The sequence below is a fragment of the Taeniopygia guttata genome, chromosome 7 (assembly GCF_048771995.1).
Source record: "Taeniopygia guttata chromosome 7, bTaeGut7.mat, whole genome shotgun sequence".
In the NCBI taxonomy this organism is placed as follows: Eukaryota; Metazoa; Chordata; class Aves; order Passeriformes; family Estrildidae; genus Taeniopygia; species Taeniopygia guttata.
Genome location: NC_133032.1, coordinates 36,038,040 through 36,053,914, shown reverse-complemented (window position 1 = coordinate 36,053,914; position 15,875 = coordinate 36,038,040).

Sequence of the window (15,875 nt, the reverse complement as noted above, 5' to 3'; positions counted from 1 at the left end):
GCCCAGAGGGGAAAAAAATTATTTCCTATAATTCTGAAGGAAGATTCACCTTTTATTGCATTGCAGACCACTTTAAATCAGTGCCACACTACATTGGTGAAATTTTTGTACTGGCTGGCTGTGTTTGATGATACGAGCTCGCTCGCTCTGCAATACGCTTTCATACCCTCAGTGCCTCGCAGACGCCTTGTTGGAGTCGTGTTTCCAGGGAATGGGAGTAAGACAGAGCTATTCTGAGCCACATTTCTGCTTCAAAACTTGTTCTTCACAAACGTAGCGGTAACTCCCACAGAGGCTCGCGAGCAGCTTCTGCCACGCGGGATGCAGGGGAGGAATCGCGCGGCTGCTGCAGGAGATGCGCTGCTGGAGTGGGAGAAAACCTGCAGGAGGCCAGGGTGGCAAGCTGGGGATGTGCCACAGGCATCTCCAAATGGATAACCTGCAGGGTTAGGCAACCAGAGCCTCTGGGCCTCACCAATGATCTTGCTACCATAGACAAAACAAGGAAGAGACTTCACCCATTTTCCTGGAGCTCTGTCTCTCCTGCCAATGAAAAAGATACAAATTAAATCCCTCAAGTAAAAGAAAATGGGAATTCAGAGGTCAAAAGCTATTTGCTCCTTCATAAGAAATTAACTCACTCCTTACCGCTGTTTTTAAGGAATTTAACATTTCTTGAAGATGATGCACTTTGTCCCTTGTCTCACATGACACTGAGGGAATGGTTGGAGGCAGCTGGATGAGCATCAAAACCCCATCATCCTTTTCACACTCAAATTCTGTGTAGAAGATGAGCTGAGTCAGAATTACGAACCAGCAGAAAACCAGTCACTTGTTTAACAGCACACCAAGATAAGGGTTTAAGGTAGGTCGTCCTGGGCCATCACCTACAGCACATTCCCCAAAGACCAAAAGGTTTAAGACACAAACAATAATCTCATTTTTACATAGATAACACTCTGAGTTTGTAGGGAAGATACAGCACAGATACAACAAGGCTGCCTACAGAGCTGCCTCTTTACCCAAATCTGAAAATACAAAGGTACAAAGACTGGTGAGAGAGCGTTTTTGATAATGAATAGGAACAAGAAGTCAAAATTTCTCATGGGAAAGATATTCAAAAAATATGAGTGGGAAACATCAAAAGCACTCATTTGAGTGATGTCAAAATAATATAGAAGGTTAATCTAATATATAATTTAAAATAAATACAAACCCAAAATTACAAAATTGAATTGAAACATTTGTCTTGTCAAGCTGTTTTGTTTCCATAATATCAAAGGGAAATAATTTAACTCTTTCTGACCAAAAATTTTACCAAAAAAATCATAATTTGAAGAAGAATTTCCAGCTTAACAGTGCAAATACACTTTACCCAACAGTAAATTTGCAAATATTTTTCAGTCTTATGTAAAGATCAATATGTTCTCCAGCTAAGTTCTGACATGACTCTAGTTAAAACATATTCAATATTTTCCTAGATAATCCAGTATAAAAGGTGAGTCCCACTATTTTTTAGGAAGACTATTCCAAGACACCAGGAGTGTCTTGGAACAAATTAAACCTTCTCAACATTAGCAAATTTGTGGCTGTTTACCTCACTAAAATTAACTTGAAGTATAAAGATATTTTCACCTCCTCATTCACACACAAGAGGAGACACATGCTGAGAAAAAGCTGCAAGCTCACCTGGATTGTAACTTATTAACTTTTTTTTTTTTTAATTTATACAACAGAAAAAATTCCAAATAATAGGACAGCTAACATAGTCTGGGCTATTTTCTCACCTTGCTTGAAAACACCTCTAAATAGTTCTTCCATAAAACTGCTAGTTCCAAGTTCAGTCGGTGGAGTTGCTGCTGATAGACTCCAGAGAGTTAAGTAGCACAGAAATCATGGGCATTTGCCTTGTTTCCAGACGGTAAATCAAAATAAAGAAGGTGAAAACAATGTTATTTCCCTCTCAGAACATTTCTGTGGAGATAATTGCTATCGTTTGGTAAGTACAGATTTCATTAATAGAAAGTAGTAGAGGTCCATATGACAATGACTAGAAGGAGATAATCTCAATGAGAGGGCTTTTACTTAAAATAAGGGACACATTATGAAAATAGTTGAAAAAAACCCTTCCCTATCACAAAATATATTATTTTTTTTCAACACGTGGAACAGCAGTAGAAATGTTTGATGCACTAAGACATTTGCTGCACATGACCATTTCATTACACTCCAGAGCTGCACTTTATTTATTACAGGTGATTAACAACTGTCTTGCACAGTAAAGAGGGAAAAGGGCCACCAGAGCAGCCTGCAGGAAAGTGGCTCCTCCACACACCAATTGTGGGTAAGCCAAGGAGCACATGGGTTCCTCTGGATGTGGTACCCCAAGAAGAAGCACTGAATGCTGATCAAAGTTTGGGTTCTGAGAGGATTCTGGTGCCCTTTCCTACAGACTCCAGCAAAACCCCCCAGTCTGGCTGCAAAGGAGGGGAATAATAGTGCCCATTGTGCTGCTGACATTTCTCTAGGAGGGGGTGGCTCTTCACTAAGCAGTTGTGTTTCCTTATTTATTTCTCGGCCACAAGCATGGATTTCTGCAGCCCTTTTTGTGTGTGCTTTTGGAAAGCAAAAAGATGAGAAGTTACATTTTGGAAGCCTTGGAGACAGTCAAAGCACGTGCACTGATGTGATATGAAAGTCCGTGGCCACAGGAACCACTTCAGGACTATGGCAAGGCTCCTGATGCAGCTCTTAAATGACTGATGATTAACTGATGTGCTCTGGTCACTCAATCCTTGTTCTACTCAGCCTTTCAGGCAGCAGCTGTTTACCTCTGGGTTGCCTTGCAGGTATCCGTGCTGAGTTTGTAAGAATGTACAGGAGGCCATCACTTCTGCAATGGCCAGGTGAAGAGACTTCAAAAGACCTCAGGAAGCCACGGGCTTACACCTCAGCAGGGATTTGGTTTAAGCAGCTCACATGCCCCTCTTTAAGTGATTATTTCTAGCTGGTACTCAGGGTGGGTTGGTGACAACAGCTCCTTCAGTGCAAAGGCTGAAGTTCAAGCCAGAGGTAACGGGACTTGTATAAAATGAGTCAAATCCTACACAATTCCTTGCTCTTGGGGAGATAAGGCATTTTTGGGGTGTCTTCATAGCTCATTAGCACAGTTTCTACTGCAGTTAGCTCTACTGCACAGCTCCCACTCCAGCCACATCCTCCCAAGCCCAGGAAAACATTCCAAAGCTATTTTACAGAAGAGGACATAGAAGCTCTTTTAACAGCGGGATCCAAGTCTATTAAAAGCCAACGAGATGTGCCGTCCAGCGAGCTCACCAAAGTCATGAAAAACCGGTGTCAGAGGCAGGGCCAGGCCACAGCAGCTCCCAGGGCCTAATCTGTGCTGGGGCAGTCTGGTATCACAGAGATCTTCCTGCTGTTAACTCCTGAGAGGTCACCTCCAGGCAGCTGAGCACACACCGAGGATGCTCTGCTCCCTTCCAGGCTCCTGCATGACAAAACCCAGAACAAGGGCATCATTCAGGGGAGCTGCCATTGGAGCTGGGTTGTAAAGAAAGCTGTTTCAAATAACAACCAGGGAGTCAGAGGAGTTGTGTCTAACCACACGTCTGTTGAGAAGAATATTATGTGGCATTTATCAGCCCTGACAGGAGCTTGCCTCACAAAACTGGTTTCAATATAGGAGTTTAAGTATATGGCAAACAAGAGAGGGAATATAGACACTGTTTTACACAGGGAGAATTTCTATCTGTTTTACAGCTGCAATTTTAATTGACATTAAGCAAGAAGAACCACAAGAATAGAGCAAATGCCCATTTCTCACAGTACATCTAGCTTGTGTAGAATTGCTCAGGGCTCATATACCACCAGTTTAGAAACATGTGTAATTGCTTATGGTCAGTGTCGAACCACTGCCAGATCACACATTAAACAGGTAACCACTATTATTATAAGAGCAACTTCCTTGACCTCATATTTTGGTCTGGCTCTGAATTCCTGTCCTTTACCAGTTTGGTTTGTTGCATTTTGCCAGCTTTCTGCCTCTACATGTCATTTTCTACTCCTGTTAGTGACCAGTGCAGTGGAGAGCTCACTCTAAAAATGCCTATTTGAGCACATGAATAGAAGAAATTCAAGAAATATGATCACAGTTGCTCCTGTAATGTTTTTATAAACACAGAGTCTCTGCTTTTTTATTATAGTTAAGGTACAGTGTGTTATTTGGCAGAGGAATCTGACTTGAAAATGTAAAAGGTTCAGGCAACCACACATTTGGAAGTAGAAATCTTTCCTTAAAACAAGGCTCTGGTGTTTAAACATAGCAAAATTTCTGGAAACTTCAGTTTCTCAAAGTCTGCCAAAGCTCCAGTCACATGTAACATATTCTTGGGGCTTACATATAATGCTTCAAGTAATAAACAACATCTTATTTAGAGCAGGATGGAGAAAAAAAGGGGAAAACATTCATTAGGAGTCAAAGCTTTACACCAGTACTAAAAACAAAACAAGTTTCTTGCACTGAAAGCTAAGAATGACTTTCATAATGGATTGAAAAAAACACTCGAGTACTCTTCACACCTCTAAATACTGAAGTTAAAATTGTAGCTTAAGTTCTTACAGCAATTAAATAAAGTATTCTATAAAAGAAATAAAATACACTCACTGAAGCACACTCAGGTTTTCAGCAACAGAAAGAAAAGTTCTGATCATCCTAATTGGGTAACAGGATGAGTTACACACTGTACATAACTATAGGTCATCAGCAGCACTTCAGTGCTCCCTGTACAATTCATTTATCGTGCATTTTTTATTCAGGAACAAGGCTGTATTTAAAAAAAACAGTAAGTCGCTTCCATAAGAAGGCTCATCGTGCAGAATATTCACAGTTTAAATATATGCACAGTCATCTCTACTAGTCAGACACCATTTCAGTCCTCTCATCAGAATGCACATTAACAGAATGAATTTGAGATACAGAAATAGCACACCGCAGCCAGGCCTGGAGTATGGGCCCTAATACCTACCTCCCTGGGATCTAGTCAGGTTTAATTAATTAATGCTTATGAAGCACTATGAGCTCCTCAGATCATCACTTCAATTCATTAGCACCCCCATTTGTTTTGTGTCCCACTTCCCCCCGTAATTCAACAGTGAATTTCTTTTGGAAAGTGTTGCATTTACAGAGTAATGAACAGATGAAAGAGTTTGGAGTGATTCCACAGGAGTATAAAAGGGAGCAGGAATCCTTCCCCTTCCTTCCTGCTTGAGTCATTCAGCATCAGGTCTGAGAGGAGCATGAAGCTTCAGGATGTGTAATGCTCTTCCAGGAGTCACCCCTGACCAAAACAATGTCAAAATGCACCAGAAAATGATGAATGTGAGGATTTAACATTAAAACAATTGGTTTTAGTCTGGAAAACTTCTCTGCTTGCATTTATGTTAATTAAAGACAGGCATGAGCCACAAAGCTCAAAGGGGTGTGGATGCAGGCACTTGGTTCTTCCCTCATCTCTAATAATTATTAGATACATTGGATGGAAATAGTTGGAAAGAAAATCAATAAGAGAATGAATCAAGAAAATGAATGGCAATTTCAAATACTTACAAGTATAGGATTTCACTCAAGGCCAAGAGAAGATAAAATTAGTAGTCTCTATTAAAACAAAACAAAATACAGTTTGATCAAACTTCCATTCAGTGGAATCTTCTTTAAGGACTTCAGATTTTGGCATTGAATAATTTGGGTTGCAGAACTTAACAAGGAAGAAAAAAAGATTGTCTGGTGAAACTCCAAGGTTGCTATAGGCTTTCCAAAGAGAAACCAGATTAAGACAAAAAAATTACTGGTGGAAGAAAAGCTGATAAAGAAGACTAGAATTTGATAATGGAGGAATTTAATTATTCAGGTATTGATTGCTATGATAACTGTGTGGAAGCTAACAAAGTTTGTTTGTAGCTGCAATGCTATTAGTCTAGTAACTGAGCCCTGTGCTTGGAGCTGGGCGTGTGTGCTGTTATAAAATTAATTTTAATTATAAAATTTAACTTTAATCACATTTCATGTCAATATAGGTTTAAAAGTTAATGATAGAGAGTTCAAACTTCACTATGATAAAGATCCTCATAGATTTAAAGGATAAATCAATGGAAAACATTCTTATCAAGAAAAGCTTGGGAGATTCACAAAGTGAATAGACTTGGGTAAAAAGAACAATTAAAGCCCAAATATGCTTTTGTTATTCATTTAAAGAGAAAATCACACGAAAAACAAAATAATTGATACATCCAGTGGTGAGGGAAAATGTGACAATGTACAATAGTGGCAATCTGAGAGTACAGAACCAGGGAAAAGCAAATATGCTTTAGTGGGGGATGTTTTGTGATTATTCTGATTTAAAAATTCTTCTTATTGGACCTCAAAGTTATCACCTCATCTTTCAGGACTCACAAATACAGTTTCTCATCTAGATATTTTTGATTTTGACATAACAAACCAAGAGCTTTGCAGTTTATAAGTGGGAGTGACCTTGTGCAGACCCATGACCAGAAGAGTGGTCTGCAGCTCCATATGTTGTACTTTTAAATGCTGTGATTTAATCAATATACCGGCACTTAAAATCCAGTTCTGCCCCATCTCATGTTTTTGCCATGAGAGTTTAGAGTGGTCCCAGGTGGGTCAAAAGTTTTCCTATCAGATTGCTTTCTCATTGAGCCAAGAAAAAAATTAACTCTTTTGTAAAAAACATAATCCTCTGTCAGAGCAAAACCCAATTTTCATTAAAAAAAAATAACTTGGAAAAAAAATTAAGGTTTGAAAAACGTTTCTGTTTGGAACCATAACCACAATGGTTTTTCCTCACCATGATTTATAAGCCAGACAATAATTCAGACAAAATATCAGCAAACTTCAGCAGAGAGGATGTGGCACCCAAGCTACATCACCTTTTAGACAGGTCCAGTTAGATTATACAAATTCCATTTGTTTTAGTCTTAAATTTTTCATTTGATTTCAATTCAAAGGGAGGGACTGTTTCCTGTGCAAAATGTTAGCTTTCCGATATTAAAATCAATCTAAGCATGAATCTAATATTAATCAACCACTTACTGTATTTACCAGAAATTGCCAGGTTCATCATTGTAATAGAAAGATCTGCAGATGGGAACAGAAATCTGGGAGAGATAGTAAACATCCTAAAATAGTCAAATAATGGAAAAACTAAGCAGGAGAAACTGTTTGTCCAAAACAAAACATTGCACACTACATAGAATTTAGAATTAACAATTTAGCATTAAAAAATATTTTTGCAGCAGCAAATAAAAATATACTTCTTGAGCCAAAGAAATCCATAAGAAATGTGGGTAGAGACCTGTAATAAATCAGAAATATTAAGAAGCACCCCAACAGTCATTTTGATGTCTCGGTACAGAAGCAAAGTAAGCACAGTGCATAAGGGTTAACTCTTCAGCTCACATAAATCAAGTTAACACCATTTAAGTTAGCAAAATGTATTCAAAGTCAAATTCATTTACTCCAGCCAAAGATCTGTCCCTAACTCTATCCGTTGCATTTTATACTGCATTAACAATTTTAACATATTCAGCTTTAAAGCCCAATATACTTCAATATAATCTCCATTACATACACACACTTTTATGTACACATGCATATGCAGAGGAATATATACATATAAAATTATTTTCACTTATAATATAAACAAATTAACATAACACAATTTGTAGCTATGAATAACAGAATAGGAACGGTTTTGCTGGATTTAGTGAGGAAACACACTGAAAATCCTAATTTGAGTAGAGTCAGCCAACCTGGATTTATGGGCAGGAAATCTTGCTCAAATAATTTGCTGGAATTTTTCAAAGCTATCCCTGCCAAAGGTAAAAAACAAAAAAAAATACTGTGGATGGTATACAATATGCCTAGACTTTCAAAAGAGTGCTTGATAAGATCCTACACTGGAGATTACCAGCAAGGTACAGAGCCACTGCATAAATGATAACAAACTTTAATGAACTGATAAGAGTCTGCAAACAGCATTCACCAGTGACTTAGAGATTGGCAGTCAATACAGGGTAGCGCCTCGGTCAGGTTAGGAGCTTGTCTGGTCTCTAATCTATGTAAAAGAATTAAATCAGAATATCAAAGGTAACGTATCAAACCGTGCCGGGGACATAAAAGTGACAGCAGCAATTGTCTCACCCGGGCTATAAATGCGAGATCCAGATCAGCAGCAAATGCAGCATCAGCAGCAGCAGGATCACAGCTGGGAGAGCAAAATAAACAGGTTCTGCTCCTGCAGGGCCAAATGTGCAAACAAGCCCCTCGTGGGCACAGGGCTGCCAGGGAGCCCTGGAGGTGTTGGGGAAGGGACAGAGGGAGGGAAACCCAGGTGCTGCTCCAGAGAAGGGAAGGGCTCAGGGAGCAACTGGGATTACAGCAAAAGTGAAGGATGAGATAAAAGGATGCTTTGAGTCTTTTAATCCTGAGGAGATGGGGAGTTTAGAGGGGATTAAAATCTTTTGAAATGAAATCTTTTAAAATTTCTTTTAAAGACAACCTTTTTTCCATTCTAATTTAATGGGTAAGTGTTTGAGTAAAACTTTCCATCCCAGGAATATGATTGTGGTTTACTGCAAGGATGACAAAACCAGTCCTGTGTTCCTTGAACCCAAGTGCTGCACAATTTTGGAGCACTGCAGTCCCTTTCTGCCCCAGGGGTGGTAGATCTGGTCAGAAAAGCTCAGCACAACCAGCAGACAGGAGGACAGGACTAAAGCATCAGAGTTGATTTCTGAGCTGCCACAACTCAGGGCAGTGTTGGAGGAGCTCTACAGCCCTCCTGGTGCTTTTTCAAGAGCACCAAAGAGATTATGTCTCCTAAATCCTATTTATAAGAGTGTCCCCTCCTTGAAAAACCACAGTTTGCAGTCAATATCAGTGCTCATTGAAACTTGGAGAACTTTGGGGACCCTGGACCTCATTCCCAGACCAATTTTTTTATATTAGGAATTGACCAAGTCCATGAAATAAGCTGGCACAGACTCATAAACCCCAAGAACAGGGCTCCAGTCCAGTGGATAGGTCTTTTACCTGACAGAAGGATATGTCTTCAAGTAAATTTCAATGAAAAAAGTGAACAAATTGCTGAACAGGGCTGAATGGACCCACTCCAGCATGGGAGGTTACCTAAAGAGTTTTCACTCTGGTAACTGCACAGAATTTCAGCAGGTATTTAAATTAAACCAGCAGCAGCTGAGAATGGGTTCTGCTCCTATGGCTTCACTACTTTTATCAACTTTTACATTTTTTGTTTCCTCAAACAACTTGCCCAACACTAGATGGAAACTCTGTTGCCATTACTGCCACATCTACTTCACTCAATTTAATGGGTATTTTTTTCAACAGCAAGGCTAAAATGTTCAGCCTCATGAGGATTTATCAGAACTGTACCAAGATTAAAATTTCAGCTTATTATTACACACATTTCACCAATTTTTCCTTTATTATCTTTATAGGAGGACCCTCACAAAAAGCAGTCTGATTTTGTGGTAGTCACTACACTGACTTCCACTTTTTCAGACTTTAAACAATGGATAAAAAACCAAGGGATTTTAAGCTATGAGTGCCCAGGAGATGCCATGAGAAATGTTTTTTACATCCCTCATTGCCTTTGTCCAAGCCTAAGGTGGAATTTTCAATCCCTTTTTTGACCACCAGCTCCCTGGTAAGGCTGGAACTTTTAGACTTTTACAGGGTTTTTTTTTTTTTAACACTGTGGATCCTGGATATAAACCTGAAGCTTTCTGTGTCTCTCAGATATTGTTTCCTGATTAATTTTTTAAACCAGCTGCGTGTCCATGTTTTCATTTCTGTCGTAACTGTTTCTTCACCTGCCTGAAACCAAGAGATTTCTAATTTTTCTTCCGTTTCCAAGTTTCTCAAAGTTCCTTGTCCACCCAGCACTGCCATCATAGTTCCTGAATAAAACCTCAGTGTTTCTCAACAGGGTGCAGAATTTCTTCCCCTAAACAACCTCTGTTAGCAGTGCCTCTTTTCTCAGGGGAAAATCTCCAAATAAATAAATAAATAAATAAAACTTTCTATTCATCATAAAAGCAAGTTGCTTCCCTAAGCAACAGGGCATGGCTAGATACCAGAAATAATTGTTAATATATCGTTTTTCTGTGATTTTAATGCACTTAAACAACAAATTTAAGTGTTTTTTCTTGATCTTGCATCGCAGTGATCCACTTTGCCTGCTTTCCACTTCATGCTTCACCCAAAGTGTTTTTATTTCACCAGCCTATCAATCTTTGAAATTTGAAAATCACTCAGGTTTATCTGTGACTTGTGTTTCTTTCCCCACGGTTTGTGTTGAGAGCTTTAATGGCATTCTCCTTTGAGTTGCCTCAGAGGAAAGGAAAGACCCAGGTTTTTTCACATGTCTGAGGAAGCATCTGTATGCTAATACCCTCTCAACTTTGCAAGCAGAAAATTTAAAGGGAGATGGTTTTTAGCAAATGGAGACCAGCCAGCAGTTAGAAATCTTTGTAATGGTACCAATTTCTTGGGAGATTTTTTTTCCTCCCACCAGCTTTCAAAGCTATTTCTTGACTTTACAAGATCATTATAAGTTAATACTTGACTCCCAAAAGTCCTGCTCCACCTTAAAAATTGTACTGAATCTGTCAAACATCAATTTTGAATCAATGCCAATTCAGTATAAATAAAGTGTGATATGGACACTTCAGCAAAGGATTGCCTAAAAATCAAAAGGCCTCTTATCACACAAGGAACATGATAGATTTATCACCAGTAATTCCAATTCTGATCACCTTTTCCAGAGAAGAATTTTAGTGACTGAAATAGGAATAAGATACACAGTAATTATTGTTTCCGGCTGTTAAAGATACTTTATATAAACAAAGGCTGAGCAGAATCATTTTTTAAAAAGACCTAAACATTAATATTTTCATAATGAGGTTGAGGACTGAGGTACTGGCTGTATCTGGTGAGTTTAAAAAGAAAAAAAAGCAGATTATGCCAATTAAAAATGAAAGGTCTAAGAATAAACAGTGAATTCTTGCAGAGGATCCAATTCAGAGCGTAGTAGGCATTATGTCAAATAAAAGCACAGAGTGAACCGAAGTATTAATGAACAGAAGAGATAGCCAGACATGTTTACACAGGCAGACAGGGCTGGAGGATATATCGACAACGTGGGGAGGTGTGTTGTAATAAACTTGAAGGGGGACAGACTTGTTAGGCCAAGTGTCCCTTTCCTGTCCAGGAATTCCTCATGTTCTCATTACCCTTTCACCTCTGGACAGCTGCAATATTAAATTCTGGCTCCTATCTTGAGGAAATTGAGTTTAATGTCCTTAATTTAGTCCCCAATCCACATATATCCATATCACAAAGCAATCATACAATTTGGCTCGACGGACAGCGGCTGCTGAGGAAAGAGGCTCATCCTGGAATGGCAGGGCTGTGGCAAGGCAGGCCCAAGGCCTCTATAAAGCATCTGTGCAATACACACCCCGTGCATTCACACTTGTGAGAAACCATCTTATTTTCACTTCTTTCTTTCCCTGCTATCTTTTGCACACAGAGTTTTAATTACCAAAGCAGTTTTCACGTTGCCGTATCGTGGCGGCGGCCGAGCTGGACGAGAACAAAGGTGGTGTTTTGGTTTCTTCATGTTTTCTTCAGCTCCAAGTGCAGCCCCAACAACTTGATTCAGCACATCTCCCTTCTCTCTGAAGCACGGAGGAGGGCTGCAGGGTTAGGTGCTGCATCCATAGATTACATAGCAGGAAAAACATGAGTGGCATATTTTGGTCCCAGGGATTGATATGCAACGCTCCGAACACTGAAGTCAACTGCTAAATAACCTGGAGTCAGAAAGGGGCAGAGTGGTTGTGGAGGGGGAAAAAAAAGGAAAAAGTGAAGGGGATAAAAATTAATCATCGAAAGAGTGTTATGCTTTATGTTAGTAAATCATTTTAACTAATTAATTACATCATATCTCCAGCCAGGCTTCCGATTTCAAATCTTCAGGAATCGGCAGGCAGGGATGTAAAACGCACTCGTTCTCTTCATCTGGAAAACATCTATGTTGCTCATTTTCCAACATTATGGGGATTTTTCCTCTGTATTTTTCTTTCAGAATTTTTTTATGCCTTTGTGATGATTTTCTTCTGATCTGTTTGCGTACCAACATAAGGGGCATAAAATAGTGTAAAGATACGTGAAGAGTATTGATATAAATGTCAGTGTACTGGGTGCATTTTGGGATGGAGAGAGGGGTGTAAGATGGAGGATAAGTCTGTCAGTTCGCAGCAGACACGGCTGATTTGTAAATAACAAAATTGTAGGATTTATTCCTTTTGATGCACTGCACTTTTATTAAAAGAAAATCCCTTGGAAACCTCTGTAAATGGCATGAAACATATAATTAGACTTAGCTTTTTTCACCCTCTGCTTATTTGAATGCTCCGTAACTTCAGCAGTGATTCAGTAACAACAGATTTTATAGAAACATCTGACAATGAGAACAAATATTTGCAGTATTTTCAGTCTCTGCTCTGCATTTCTCTCTGCGAGGCAGAGCCTTCCTTGTGTGTGGATCAGCGTCGCTTTCCCTGCTGCTCACACCTCCAGCCAGATCCACTTTCCAACACTAAATATCAGATGTGACTTTTTACCTTTCACTTCCTACCTCTGAATTGCCATTCTACAAATTCCTGTCTCCAAATTCCAGGCACGGACCTCCCAAAAATGAGTGCCACCAGCAGGCAGGCTTTGGCATAGGCAAAACCATCCTTGCCAGGCACAGCTGGGAGGTGGTGGCGGCACAGGAGCTCTCTCAGGCATTCACCTGACCCAAAAGCAGACATCCAAGGCTGTGCTGTGGTTGGATTTGTTCTCTTTTCCCTGGGCTCCACCACTCCTGCCCTTTCCCTGCTTGGTAAGGAAAGAGGTTTGTACACATAGAACCAGCCCAGCAGAGTCGTTGGTGTAGATGAGCTACAAAACCATCCAGGATGGACCTTGCTGCCCTGAGCCTCAGCACCAGCCCCCACAGCCATCAGAGCAACCTGTGTAACAAATTAATATCACATTCTTAATATGTGCAACGAGTTGGGGCCACACCAATGTCTTTACTTTTGGGGTGTGGCTCAGTCAAATTATGGGACAGGAGATAGGGACATGGAGCTGCAATTCTTAACTCCTGAAGCCAAGGAGATCAATGCTCACAGCAACCAACCCAGGCTGCCAGAATTACTCCAGAGGCTGTGTTGCCTCCTCCCCAGCCCAGAATTTGGGAAGCCACATCCATCTAAAACCTCTTTGTCATTAAAACCATTGGCAGGTGGACCCACTGACATGTGGACCCTCTTTGTGAGCATCAAACAGTATTCCCACATTCTGCCCAGTACCTTTTTTGGACCCATTTCCAGCCTGTCAGAACAAGGGGAAAGAATACAGTCAATATAGTCGCTTCTGAATTAAAAAAAAAAAAAAAAAAGAAAAAAAAAAAAGAAAACATAAAAAGATAAAAATAACCATTTTTAGAGGGTTTCAGGTTGAAAGTTGCTTGTCAGAATCCAAGAAGAGAGCAGCAGTTGTTCTGACACTGCGGTTTTCACATCCTTGTCAGAGATTTGAAGCAGGATAGCTGATGTGTGTTAAAAAAGGATGGGGAGGTTTAAAATAGTTTAGATGCTGCCTGGAGCAAGTTTGAAGAGATATAGTAAGGAGCATTGGTAGGAGTGTACGTGCACCTAAAGCCATCCATGGGGGGAAACAACTTGTCCAACTGCTGGTACCTTTAATTCAATTCTGACCTGAAACCCCCCCAGTGACCCCGAGACGAGTCATGAAATTTCCCAGGAAGCATTTTTAAAACACAAACTGGGGAGGGAGTGACAACATGGAGAACACTTTCATTGCAAGGGAAAAGAGAAAAATCTCTCTCTGGTTTTTGACAGCTCTAATAACCCAGAGTCTAAGATTTGGGCTTGGAAAGGAGCCAGTTGGCCAAGCCTCTATCCACAGACAGGCTGGAGATGATGCTGATAGTCAGAGGGAAGCAAACAGGAGACCTGGCAAGTCCAATGCCACCCCTGACGAAGGGGAAGTCTGCCAGCTCCTGGGGAAATCTGAAGTTTAGGTGTGCAGCAGTCACTGGGTTGTGCCTCTGCTTCTCCTGGAATCTGATCCAGACTGCAGCCACCCACAGAACGGCAGCAGTTTCCCAGATATTGGGCAATTCTGTACACAAGGAAACTATGCTGCAGTGGCTAATTGCTTTGGAAACTATGCTGCAGCAGCTAATTGTTTCAAATCATTTGGGATTTTCTAAATATCTTCGTAACCCTTGTGTTTCTGTAGATTTTAAAATATCCAGCTAATCTCCTGAAGTCGTGGAGAGAAAAATATGTTTTCCCCGGGGCGGTGATAAGAAATAATTGGGGCGATCGATCGAGTCTGAAACTTTCAGATGGACATCAAAATGTCAGCTTTGCATCCAGACTCTTTGCTGCTAATTTCACCTCCATTAACTTAATCAGGAGTCAGTGGGAAAGGCAGGGTGACACTAAGAAATCCAGGGAAAAGGAAATTTTGTCTAATCCCAGCCAGGTAGCACAGGGGCTGCAGTGTAACTGTGGAATTTATATTCATCATTCAGCCTAAAGCCAAACCAAAATATCTCCACGTTAACAAATCTTCCACAAAGTCATCCATGGGTCTCGTGAAGGTGTGACAATGTCTGAGGGGCACTGGATGATGTTCTTGATGTCACATCCCTGGAAGCACCCAAGGTTGGACAGGGTTTGAAGCACCCTGGGATAATGGAAGATGTCCCTGCCCATGGCAGGGTGGAATGGGATGAGCTTTAAGGTTCCTTCCTACCCAAATAATTCTGAAATTCTCAGCACAGGACGTCTTCACCCCAGACTGCTGCTGGCATGACCCCAACCCCAGAAGAGATGTCTCACTTTACAAAGAATTGTGGGAGCATCTCAGGGATGTTTGCTTGCTCTCCTGCTTTTAGGACCAAAAAAGCAAAGGTTTAACCCCAATTCCCACCTCATCCTTTTGTAACTTGCTGGCATTGCCACCACCCTGATGGCCAAAGCAGTGGCAGTTTTGGTCACTGAGCTCAGAGCTTGGCCCTCCATGTGACAAGGATTGCTCAAGTCTACCACTCTCACTCTTACAAACCCCTCCTAGAAGGAAAAAAAAAGAGGAAAAAAGAAAGAAAATGAGAATCTGTTATCACTGAGCATATGCAACTGCTAAACATCCTATTCAGTACAACTTCAGCCTGTTCTGAGAACTGAGTTTCACAGCTTCTTTATGCAGTATCTGTCTGTCAGATATTGCCCACTACATTACCATAGTCTATATAATATACTCCCACCAAAAAAATAATATATATGTATATATACACTTTTTTTGGACATATTTTTTATTACCTGCTGTGAAAAAAAAATGTTAAAAGCTTTTATTTTCAGTTTGTTTGTGTATGTCCTATGCTCCCTGTATTAATGGCACTAAGGAAATTTGAATAATTTCCTTAGTGTCATTAATACAGGGAGCATAGGACTCACTATGATCAATTTGTGCCTCCATTTTGATGTAATTTCTCTAATCTGACAAATATAAATAGTGTATTAAATTTAGATATTTCTAGAGCAACCATTACCTTAGCTCCTCAGTATGACATCAAGGAGCCAACAGGCTATACACAGAATATTTGGGCTCTCCGTAAAATGAAAGGTGCCCCTAAATAAAATCCTCCAAATCTTTAATTTCTTTATCAATCAAA